This window comes from Quercus robur, chromosome 2 (genome assembly GCF_932294415.1).
Source record: "Quercus robur chromosome 2, dhQueRobu3.1, whole genome shotgun sequence".
NCBI lineage: Eukaryota > Viridiplantae > Streptophyta > Magnoliopsida > Fagales > Fagaceae > Quercus > Quercus robur.
The window spans coordinates 58,023,456-58,035,699 of NC_065535.1; positions in this window are offsets into that span (position 1 = coordinate 58,023,456).

A 12,244-nucleotide genomic window follows, 5' to 3' on the forward strand; every position below is an offset into this window, starting at 1 on the left:
TACTGTAATAAAGAACTCTGCGTCTGACAGGCCCATGCTCTTCACCATGCTATTCAACTTTTACGTCTACTCCCAACCACTTTAGGTATGGGCTGATAGGACAGGTCTCCATTCCAGAAAGTAAAACTTACACGTGGACATTGAAAGGGAAGTAACTACTAGTATAAAAGGGAAGAAGAACCAGGGGGGAGGGGGACGGCCCAGAGGAAAAGGTCCTAAAATAGGGGTAATAAGAAGAACACTAAGCTCCTCGGATAGGGTCCGAGGACAAAAACCCCATAGGTCGCATTGAAGAAAAGTTTTGCCAGTCAAGCCAGGTCCACCCTCATATGAGCTTCCATAAAAACCACGACTAAACCGCTGTCCAGTGACCAAGGTCCAGCCTTTCAAGCCCACACTCTACAAATTATATTGTTCGGGCCCTTTACATACGAGCCCAATGTCATTCTTGGGTCGTGAATAATCGTGTCCCCACAATTGGCGTTGTCTGTGGGAAGGCTCGCGCGTTGGCATAGGTGGTGGCGGAGTCAAGCCTCTGTTAAACAAGGGTCTGCGAAAGCTCCTCCATTTCCAGCAACACGCTGTTGTTGTCCCGACATAAATTTTCGCTAGGGGCTACGCCTCGCAGTGTCAATGGCATGGGCAGCTCTAGGGGCTTCCAATATCAAGCTAACGCCCCCCACCTTGGTCGAGGGACTAATCTTCAAAAAAAAAAAAAAATGATATAAAAGAAAAAATACAAGTTTTGGATAGAACCAAGGCCTTGTATGGTCCTCGGACTCAAGCCTATGGGGAAACCAACTACTTAAAAGAAAAACTACAAGTTTTGGACAGAACCAAGACCTTGTATGGTCCTCGGACTCAAGCCTATGGGGAAACCAACTACTTAGAAGAAAAACTACAAGTTTTGGACAGAACCAAGGCCTTGTATGGTCCTCGGACTCAAGCCTATGGGGAAACCAACTACTTAAAAGAAAAACTACAAGTTTTGGACAGAACCAAGGCCTTGTATGGTCCTCGGACTTAAGCCTATGGGGAAACCAACTACTTAAAAGAAAAACTACAAGTTTTGGATAGAACTAAGGCCTTGTATGGTCCTCGGACTCAAGCCTATGGGGAAACCAACTAATTAAAAGAAAAACTATAAGTTTTGGACAGAACCAAGGCCTTGTATGATCCTCGGACTCAAGCCTATGGGGAAACCAACTACTTAGAAGAAAAACTACGAGTTTTGGATAGAATCAAGACCTTTATGGTCCTCGGACTCAAGCCTATGGGGAAACCAACTACTTAGAAGAAAAACTACAAGTTTTGGACAGAACCAAGGCCTTGTATGGTCCTCGGACTCAAGCCTATGGGGAAACCAACTACTTAGAAGAAAAACTACAAGTTTTGGACAAAACCAAGGCCTTGTATGGTCCTCGGACTCAAGCCTATGGGGAAACCAACTACTTAAAAGAAAAACTACAAGTTTTGGACAGAACCAAGGGAAATACTACTTCAAAGAAAAACTACTTTGAAGGAAAATACTGATTTTTGGACACCACCCGGACGTTGTATGGCCTACGGGCTCTGTCCCATGAAAGGATTACCCATTGATAATTGGGTTAATCCCTAGACCGAATGGAAGTCCCGGTCTATCCTCGGATCCTCAATACCAAGGGAGCTAATGCGAATGTGTTGGGGCCCGGTACAACCGTACCTCAGTTCTCGAATCAGAGACCAGGTGTTATAAAAAATACAGCCAAAGTTCCCCACTACTCGGCAACCTTCTTGGATGGTTTATTTTGGGTTTCTCATTCTCGGATGACTACCTTACGCGCATTATAAAACACTCAGCTGTTGTCTCGGTTAGTCTCATAAGTTTAATTCCCTATCTGTTGGTATTATTATATTTGATAGTCTCAATAAGTTCAGATTAATATCTTTTTGTTACAAGGTTTCCTGCCCTAAGCATTATTAAAGAAAAATATACATGAAATACATCCATTCACAAAGTAATTACTGTAGAAAAGAAAAATATTTAGAATGAAACATAATTATCTTTTATTAAGACAAAGAAATGGTGCAACGTACAACGTACAATGAAGGAGCTCAAATAAGCCTATACTAAAGGCTAACCACATAAACAAAAAGAAAAGATACAAAGGAGAGAGGAAGAAGCAGAAGAAGAGGTGCAGAGAAGAGAGATGCAGCAGTTCCAAAATGTTGTCTAAGGAAACCATTTCTCAATACTTTTATATGCCCATAACTCAGACAGCAAAAGAACTTGACATGGGATTAACACCTTTGAAGAAAAGGTGTAGGGAGCGGGGTATTTGTAGGTGGCCACACAGGAAGTTGATGAGCCTTCATATTAGCAGCGCTTGCGATAGAGCGGCTAGTGCTGATGACGGGAAATCCCACTACTGTTGCACTAAAAATCTGACGCGACCAGTACCTGCTTCGGATTTTGACTGAAAGAGGCGGAGGAATCGCTCCCACCTTGTGAAAACATAGAACTGTCTTGAGTCTCTATCTCCCCTGCCCTGACCGCGCCATCTTGAGACTCGGAGAGACCCAGTGCCTCTGGAGCAGGTGTGGTTCCTTCACCCCCACTCGTGCCTCGAACATATTACTCTAAGGCTTGATTGCACTGGAGACGAAGACTAGGAGCACAGCTGAAGGGTTGAGAATTTGAAGGGGCCAAAGGATTTTGTACGTGAAGGGAGTAACCTCCTATCCTGCTTCTTATATAGAAGACAAGTTGGAGACATTTAATCTATGCAGGTTCCCAAGAAATGCTACAGATGAGATGGTTTTTGCTCAACTCCCAGCGCCGTCTGCAACCATAAAGTTTGGATAGCCTCGTGAAGGGGACATATTAATGGTGCGCCTCGAACACTGAAACGTCGAGGACGCCGTGTGAGTAAATCTAGGGGGATGTCTCATTATCCGGCGCGCCTCCCATACAAATGGAGAAACCCCGACATTAATGAAGTGCAGAGCTGGGCAAGCCATGGTTTGGGCCTAACATCACCAAAACCCTCCTCCCTAACCACGAGGTCGGGCAGTAGGATTTTGAGGGGCTATTGTGGGGCCGGGGAATTTGTGGTCCAAGCTCACTTTACATTAAGGGCCCAAGACTCAGGCCGAGGAGACTTATTGACGAGGACATATAATGAAAGCCCCAAAAAGGCCCAAGGATGTGGCCGAGGACGATCTCACGCTTAGCATCTCACAAGACACCTAAAGAAAAAGGACGAGTTTAATGCAGGGACAGGACAAATGAAAAAGCTGCCAATATTGTAATAAAGAACTCTGCGTTTGACAGGCCCATGCTCTTCACCATGCTATTCAACTTTTATATCTACTCCCAACCACTTTAGGTATGGGCTGATAGGACAGGTCTCCATCCCAGAAAATAAAACTTACACGTGGACATTGAAAGGGAAGTAACTACTAGTATAAAAGGGAAGAAGAACCAAGGGGGAGGGGGACGACTCAGAGGAAAAGGTCCTAAAATAGGGGTAATAAGAAGAACACTAAGCTCCTTGGACGGGATCCGAGGACAAAAACCCCATAGGTCGCACTGAAGAAAAGTTTTGCTAGTCAAGCCAGGTCCACCCTCATATGAGCTTCCATAAAAACCACGACTAAACCGCTGTCCAGTGACCAAGGTCCAGCCTTTCAAGCCCACACTCTACAAATTATATTTTTCGGACTCTTTACATACGAGCCCAATGTCATTCTTGGGTTGTGAATAATCGTGTCCCCACAGTTGTCATGGTCAAGAATTTTATAGCTCAATTGATATATATATTTTTTTGTCTTCAACAAAAATTTAGGGTTAAAATCACATTCTTATTGTAACTATCAAATTATCCACAAAAAAGAAAAAGAAAAAAGAATTGTTAGCATTTTTATGGGTTTTTTAAAATCTGAAATCTCAATATAGTAGCATGTAAATTTTGATTAAATTATGTTCCATCTTCTTTAAACAAATTTTATTCAAATTATTTATGTTTTTTTATTAACAATTTTCCTAAATTAAAATTTTATTTATTAATACTACTTATTAATTAAATGTGTAACATATATATTAACTTCTTTTTTTTCAAACTTTAGAAGCTAAATCCTTCACCCTAAAGTGTGATTCAGATTCAAATTCCAAGTAGTAGCACTTACATGAGCTTTATTGAATTGTAGAAATAGGGGTGAAAAAAGAATGAGCTTTTTTTTTTTTTTTTTTTGGCTTACCAAACACACTCGAGAATAAAATCTTGAAGCTTTCCAAATTCATATAAAATCTATTTACCATCAATGGAATATCCCAAACCCAAAAAAAAAAAAAAATGGTTATCGACTATCGTAGTATAGACCAAATCTATTGGACCTTTTAATACCCTCAATACAGAAAAAGGTATTTCATATATTGGATGTATGTATATTTCATTTATGTGGTGTGGATCTCACAAGACTAATATGATCCACACACTTTAATAGAAATACAACTCTTTAGGTTTTAATTAAATTTAATCATGCAATTGTGTTGATAAATGAATTACATAATTAGATATTTAAAAAATTATATAATTAAATTTAATAAGGCGAAAACCACATTTTCGTTCTTATATTTTCACGCGATTCTCACTTTGGTCCCTAACTTTTTTTTTCCACCACTTTTAGTCCCTATCCTGAAAAAGTTTCTTGTTTTTGTTCCTGCCGTTACACAACTCTTTAGTGTGTCAACAGTGCACTCTGTTTGCCACCTTAAAAGTTGACGTGGCCATTAAAATAATAATAAAAATTATTATTTGGCATTAAAAAAATGCCACATCAGCATCTAAATTTAAAAAATTAATTTATTAATTTTAACTAAATCAAAATAGAAATAAAAATCAAAATTCACATGAATTAAGACCTAAAAGTATCTTGAACAAGAACACCAAAAACACCAACTCAAATCTCAAAATTGAAAACCAAAAATCACGAATGAACAAGGAATTAAAGAAGAACAAGACCAATATTCCAAGCTCAAAACAATCTTTCCTGAACTATTAACAGGGATCTAAGCATATAGAAAAACACATGAACCCCTAGCAAAGGCAACAAAATGTCAAACTCCAATAGAGCTGAGATTCAAAAATCAAAGCAAAAGAAAGGGTGAGACACTGTGAGAGTTGAGAGAGCTGGAGAAAGGAGAGAGGGGCAGACCCACCACCACACCACCATCACCAGACCACCCCCACAACCTAGCAACAACCCACACCACAAAACACTCCGGAATCCACCATACCCACAGCTACATCACACCCACACGACCCAGCAGCCACAATACCCACACCCACACCCACACCCACAACAACCTTACATGATGATGCCACCACAAGCCCGCCCTGTGTGGCGGTTCAAGCCCCAACTTAGATGTGGGCCCCTCAAGCACCAGCACAACACCACCTCCACCACTAGACTCAAGCCCAAGCCCAGCCCAAGCCCAGCCCACCAGCACCAACGAGATCCGCACTCTCTGGATCGGCACATCACTTTTCTACAAGCTTTTTATTCGTTTTTGGTTTTCGGGTTTTGATATGTGAGATTGTGTTGTGTGTTTTGTTTTTTGGTTAATGTGGTTTAGGTGTTTGATTTATTGTCTCTGAGACTTGGGCCAAAAATCTTGTCGGCGAATACACCGGATCTTCAAAGATCTTCAAATTCACAATCTCCCATAGCCGTTTCGATACCAAAATCTGCCTATAAATACGAAGATCTTATTCGCTCTTTATTTTTCCTTTTCAATTTGCTTCTTCTTCTTCTCGAATTGGGAGACTTCTTTGTCAGAATGGTTGTTTGGTTGTTTTGTTGCATACCCATTTTTTGTTTTTTGATTCATGTTTCTGTTATCTTTTGGTCGTGAAACTTTGTGGGTTTTACATTATGTGGTGCAAGGAGAAGGGTTTCCCATTGTTCTTATTCATGGATTTGGTGCTTCTGCATTTCAGATCTAAGTGTGTTTTTTTTTTTTTTTTTTTTTTTTTTAAAATTTCTGGGTTTGTGTTCTTAGGTCTAGGATTGTGTTCTTGTTCAAGACACACTTAGATCTCAATCTATATGATATTTAATTTTTAATTTTTTAATTTAGTTAAAATTAATAAATTAATTTTTTTTTTAATTTAGATGCTAACGTGATATTTTTTTAATGCCAAATAACATTTATTATTATTATTTTAATGGGCACGTCAGTTTTTAGTGTGCCAACAGGGCACTTCGTTTGTCACCTGTGCAATTTCCGTTTTTGATGTAACGGCAAGGAAAAAACATGACGCGTTTTCCAAGATAGGAACTAAAAACGGTGGAAAAAAAAGTTAGGGATCAAAATAGAATCGCGTGAAAATGTAGGGACAAAAATGTAGTTTTCGCCATTTAATAATTTTTGGAAAATGATTTTTTGTTTTTTGTTTTTTGTGTGTTGCACGCAACACAACATAGTTGAATTTAATTAGGAGGTCTGACATAACATTTGAGAAACTCCATCTAAATTTTGTCCAATAACATAAAATTACAAAAATTAGCTTACCATATGCATGGTATTTTTTCTACGTTAACAAGAGAAAATGAATGGAAATGTTGGAAGAGAGGATGAGGTATTACACATCATTTTATCCATTTAATAATGGGACGATGAGGAGGCAAGGAAGATGGAAGAAGGTGCAGCCTCTGTGATGGACACCTTGTCCAAGGTCACACAGTCCCAACTAAGCTAAATTCACCATATTTTCAATATCTTAATGCCTCCACTTAATTAGTCAGAGTATTAGCATTGGAGAATACTAATGCCATATCTAAGGGAAATTTGACATTTGTAGCCTTAAAATCATTTGCATAAGAAAATTGTAAAGGTAAGTATTGCAAATTTTTTGCAATACTTGCTACAGTGCAATTCTATCTTTAGAATTGCACTGTAGCAATATTGTAAAAAAAAAATTAATATTTTATCTCTGACTCTCTCTCCTCTGTCTCTCATCTCTCTCATTTTGTCTGTTCTCTTCTTTCTCTTCCGTCTCTGCTTCTCCATCTGCTCTCTCGTCTCTGCTCTCCATCTGCTCTCTCATCTCTCTCATTTTTTTGAATGGGTTTGCTCCCCGGTGATGATTTTTTTTGAATGGGTTTGCTCTGGTGATAATGTTTTTTGAAATGGGTTTGCTCCGGTGATGATTTTTTTTTGAATGGGTTTGCTCCGGTGGCTCCGGTGATGATTTTTTTTTGAATGGGTTTGCTCCGGTGATGTTTTTTTTTTGAATGGGTTTGAATGGGCTTGCTCCGGTGGTGATTTTTTTGATCGGTGGCCTGGGTTTCAAATCGGCGGCGTGGGTTTCAGATCGGTGGCTTGGGTTTGCTGATCGGTGGCTTGGGTGGTGGGCATGGTGGTCGTTGTTGGCTCCAACTGGTTTGATGGTTTGTGTGTGTGTGGCTCTGTTGATGGTTTGTGTTTCTGTCTGTGTCTTTGTTGCTGGTTTGTGTTTGTGTTTGTGTGTGTGGGTGTGGGTGTGGTGATGGGTTTGGATAGGTTGATCGGTGTATCATTGGTGTGTGTGTGTTGAACCGGTGAGGTTGAGAGAGAGACGAATAAAGATGGCTGTTGGAAAGCCCAGGAAATGAGACTGAAAAACAGTTGGAAAGAAATAATAAAGAAAGGTTAAAAAATAATATTTTAATAAAAATAGAGTTTTAGGATGTGGAGTTATTATAAAATTGTATGGTATATTGATAAAGTGGTATTTTAGAATGGTAAAATAAAGTAGCATTGAAATTTTCCAATGCTAATGCTCTCACAAGCTTGCGTTACTAAGCTCGATACCTTATACTTATCTTTGTTAACTCAAGCAAAAAAAAAAAAAAAAAAAAACTAATAGAACTGTAAGGGCCTTCTAATCAACTTCATTATCAACTATTTGCTTTATTTATTTTCCCATCTAATATGATGTATAACTTCTTTGACATCAGCTTCAATAATTACTTTTGAAAAATTCTCTTTAACGACCAAAGCTGCTTGTGATGTTTACATTTTGAGTCTCGAAGAGAATTTAAGTTTTGTAAATATTTTATTGTCTAAGAAATAAAAAGAATTATTGACTTTGATTTTGGTATTGATGAACATTTTTAGCATAGGCAAACTTCTTCTGCAACCAGCCAATCACAGAAACCTCTTATACATCAACCATTGCTAACTTAATTTCACCATTATTACACGCATAACTGCATCCACCTTCGCTGCATCATTACTAACTTTTTACTATGCCTTAACATTGGTTCTAGTTAAATTGATAATGGAAATTAAAGTATAGAACTCCAGAATCAAGTAAATAGTATGCAAATTTAAAGTTACAAGTTTGAATCCTTCCAAATTCAAACAGAACCTCTCCAACACCATAAGAAGATCACCCACAAGAAAATGTAATTCCTAATTATTGACGGTTGAAAAACAAACTACCCACTAGCCCTTCAAATTAATACCTCCAAAAACTCTACGGCTCTCTCTTTCTCTCTCTGTGAAAAGTGAAAATGGTATCCTCAACCGTTCTACCAAAACCCAGGAACCAAACAAAGTCCCTCTGGTGCACCTTATTCATCAACAACAATAACTCGCATGATCCATAGACGGCTTTGAAAACGTGAACATACAAAAGAACCACTTATAGTAATTAACGAATCAGGAAAAAAATTCAAAATAGAAAGGTGAGCAGTACTGTGCCCCATAGATCATTCATTTCATGTAATAAATGCCACAAATCTTGCATATTATAATAAGAAAGACAGGCATAGAAGAATACCGAGTATTAACTACCAACCATATCCAACCACAAAAACTTTATTTATACCTACACTTCAAAAAAAAAAAAAAAAAAACTTTATTTATACCTACACACACATATATATGGGGGGCCTCAAAAACACAAATTGCCCAGATGTACAATTAATCCAAGCTGCTATGGGTTGTGTGGGTATACACGTACAGTCTTACTCTTAGTCTTCTTGAAGGAGCTACCATTGGCCTCATTGCGAGGACGGACAACATGGGCAATGAATTGGACAAAGTCATCGAAGATCATTCGCTTCACAGACCTCCTCTTTCCTGGGATGACACTTGCATGTTTTGTTTTGTTGAAGCTGAAGCTGAAGCTGAATTGAACCGAGGCAAGTTCTTCACTTGTTGGGCTCAGCTTCATCACCACCGACTCACCTGGGTTTTGTTTCCTCATCAATATTGTCTCTCCCCTCTCGTTAGTTTGTTCTCTCTACTAGCTAGGGCCCTTTCAAGTTTTGGCATATAAATAGAAGGGAATCAACGGGGTCCACTCTGCGCAAATACTAAAGGAAAGAGGGAGGAAAGGGTGTTAAGCTTCCTTATAGTTTGAATTCAACGGGTGTCTCACGCGACAGAAAGTGAGACTTCATTAATTTTCTTTCATTGTACATATATAGGCAACTAGTCTACTGCAACACTATGAGAGGGTCTACTTTGTAATTTTTTATTCCATCGACCATTGAGAGAGAAGAAAAAGATCATGGAATATGAGGGTACGTATAGTGTGTTACCATTTTGGTTTTCACACTCGAATTGAAGGGAAGGAAGGGTAGAAGAAGGTGCAGGCATGGCGTGAGGACTAGAGGGTGTTCGGAATGTGCGTTTTCATAACTCATTTTCCAAATTTTGTGGGTCCGAACCAAAGTTGTTTTGTTTGGATTAGTTTTTTAACTCAATTTTTATAACTCAAAAAAAAAAAAAAAAAAAAGAGGTTTAGAGTGCTGAGAATTGAAAACAAATTTTTGGAGTTTTCAAATCCTAGAAACTAAGATATCAGACATTTTTATAAATATTTAGTGAAGTGTGGTATCTACGGTCAGACCACACTCCACCACACTTTTTCTTTTTTTCTTCCAACGTTCGGAAGTCTATGCTTTCTTCTTTCTTTTTTTTCTCTTTCCTTTCTTTCTTTTTTTTTTTTCTTCTTCACACTGGGTTTTGCTCTAGTTTCTTCCTAGGAAGCATCGACACGGTTCCAAGGTCGTCGTACCGAAGTCTGACGTGGCCTAACGCAGCGTCCGGCGTCTGACGCACCGACTCTCCCCCTTTTTTTTTTTTGATTCACACCAATTTGCCGACTCAGCCAGATTCGCGCCGATTCATGCCAAAATGGGCTGATTCTAGTAGAAATGGGAACTAATATGGCCATCGAAATATGCTGATATGGTCGATTCTGGTTGATATGGCCACTGAAACAGGCCGATGTGGCCGATTCTAGCCGAAACAGCCGCCGAAATGAGTAGTAGTTGCCATTCTTCTGCTTCATGTGGCCTTGTGAGAGAGAGAGAGAGAGAGAGAGAAAAGAAAAAAAAAAAAGGAAGAAGAAGATGAGAAGACTAAAAAAAAATGGATGGAAGAAAAATAAAGGTATGTAACAAAAGAATATAAATTAAGTAGGTGGAAAAGTCAATTATTTAATGTGGGTGGACTTGGGAATTGGAAAATGAGTAAAGGAACTTTCTTGAAATGTGGTTTTTTGTTTACAATTACCAAAAATATTGATTTTATTAAAAACAAATCATAAATAATTGTTTTTTAATAATAAATTCTACTATTTATTTGAATTTTTTTATATAAAAATATTAAACTCACTATATAAAAATATTTTTAATAATTTTTTAATTGCCGCACCCTGTCGCACCCGCACTTTACTTTTTCAAAAATTATTGAGTCTCACACCTGCACCCGAATCCGGAAATGCACCCGTGTTTCATAGGTTTCCTCCATTTTTTTTCTTTTTTTCTTTTCTTTCTTTCTTTCTTCTTCACTCTGGTTTCTTCTCTTAGCTTCTTCTTTCTTTCTTTTTTCTTCATGTGGTGATGGCAGAGATAGCTGAGTTTAAGGATTTTATGGGGTAATATGTTGTGGTGTTTTTTTTTTTTTTTTTTTCTCAGCTTCTTCTTCTTTATTTATTTCTCAAATTTTTTTAATATATAAGAATTTGTTGTGGTGTTGAAGGTTTTGGTGGTGTGAATGGATCTTGAATGGGTTTGATTTTTTATGATTTGTATGGTGGTGGGTTTGTGGGTTGTCGGTGGTGGTGGAAACTGAGATATGGAAACTGAGTTTAAGTGATAAGAAATGAAATATGAAAACTGAGTATTGAGTTAGGAGCAAACCAAATAGGCCAGTGTTTTAATTTTCAAAATGAGATGAGGTCTACAAATGCTTGCCCTCTCCAACATTGGAAGAAAATTGAGAGGGCAGTTGATAGCAGATGGTTTCATTGAATTGTACAAGCAAATTGCGTAGTTATTCTAAATCAAAGTTTACTTCTAAAATATATTCAATTAAATATTTAATTTGGTTCTCAACCTTTCTGACTTTATCTCATATTTTAAAATGGTATTGATCAAGTTTTTCAAATATTTTAATTTAGTTATTAACCATTTAAATATGAATTTTTTTTAGTGGAAAAAAAAAAAAAACGTTAAGGATCTTTTTGGCATCTGCATTAATTGAGATTAAAAAAAAAGACTTTAGTGCCATCATCAACTGCCACTTGAGCTTGGCATCAATATTTGTGCTTGATTTTAATGTTCTTATTTGTTACATCAAACTTTTCAAGGGACCTTTGTTACCTTTCATTTAAAAAAATTAAAGATTAAATTGAGACATTTGAAGAGTTAATATTATTTTAAAACATAATATAAGGTAATATATAATTAAAAAGGCAAAAGTTTACCTTATGGCCCTTTTTTGTGGATATGGGAGCTTATTACCTCTTTTTTTTTTTTTTTTTTTTTTTTTTTTTTTTTTTCTGGGAAGAAAAAAAATGGCATAAATGTAACATTGGAATAATAGTTGGGTTAAAATCGTTGGTTTTACTACTTAGAAACTGTGCAAAATTTCTCATAAACCTTCAACTTCGAGACCATCAAAACTAAGATTTGGTGCTGGTAGTGACAGTGTCAGTGGGTCATTGCGTAGGCAGGTGCTCATTATATAAAAACTAACCACAAATAGCTTGAGTTTTGTCCACTTCAGTGATAGAAAATGATTGTCCCTACTCTTAACGAGTGCCCTGAGAACATCTTAAAACAGAGATGTTCTTCTTCTTCTTCTTCTTCTTCTTCTTCTTCTTCTTCTTCTTGTATAAATGTGGGACCGTTATTACTAATAACAGCATATTATATTTTGACTATTCTAACAATTTTGGACCTAGTAGGTGATTGCTAT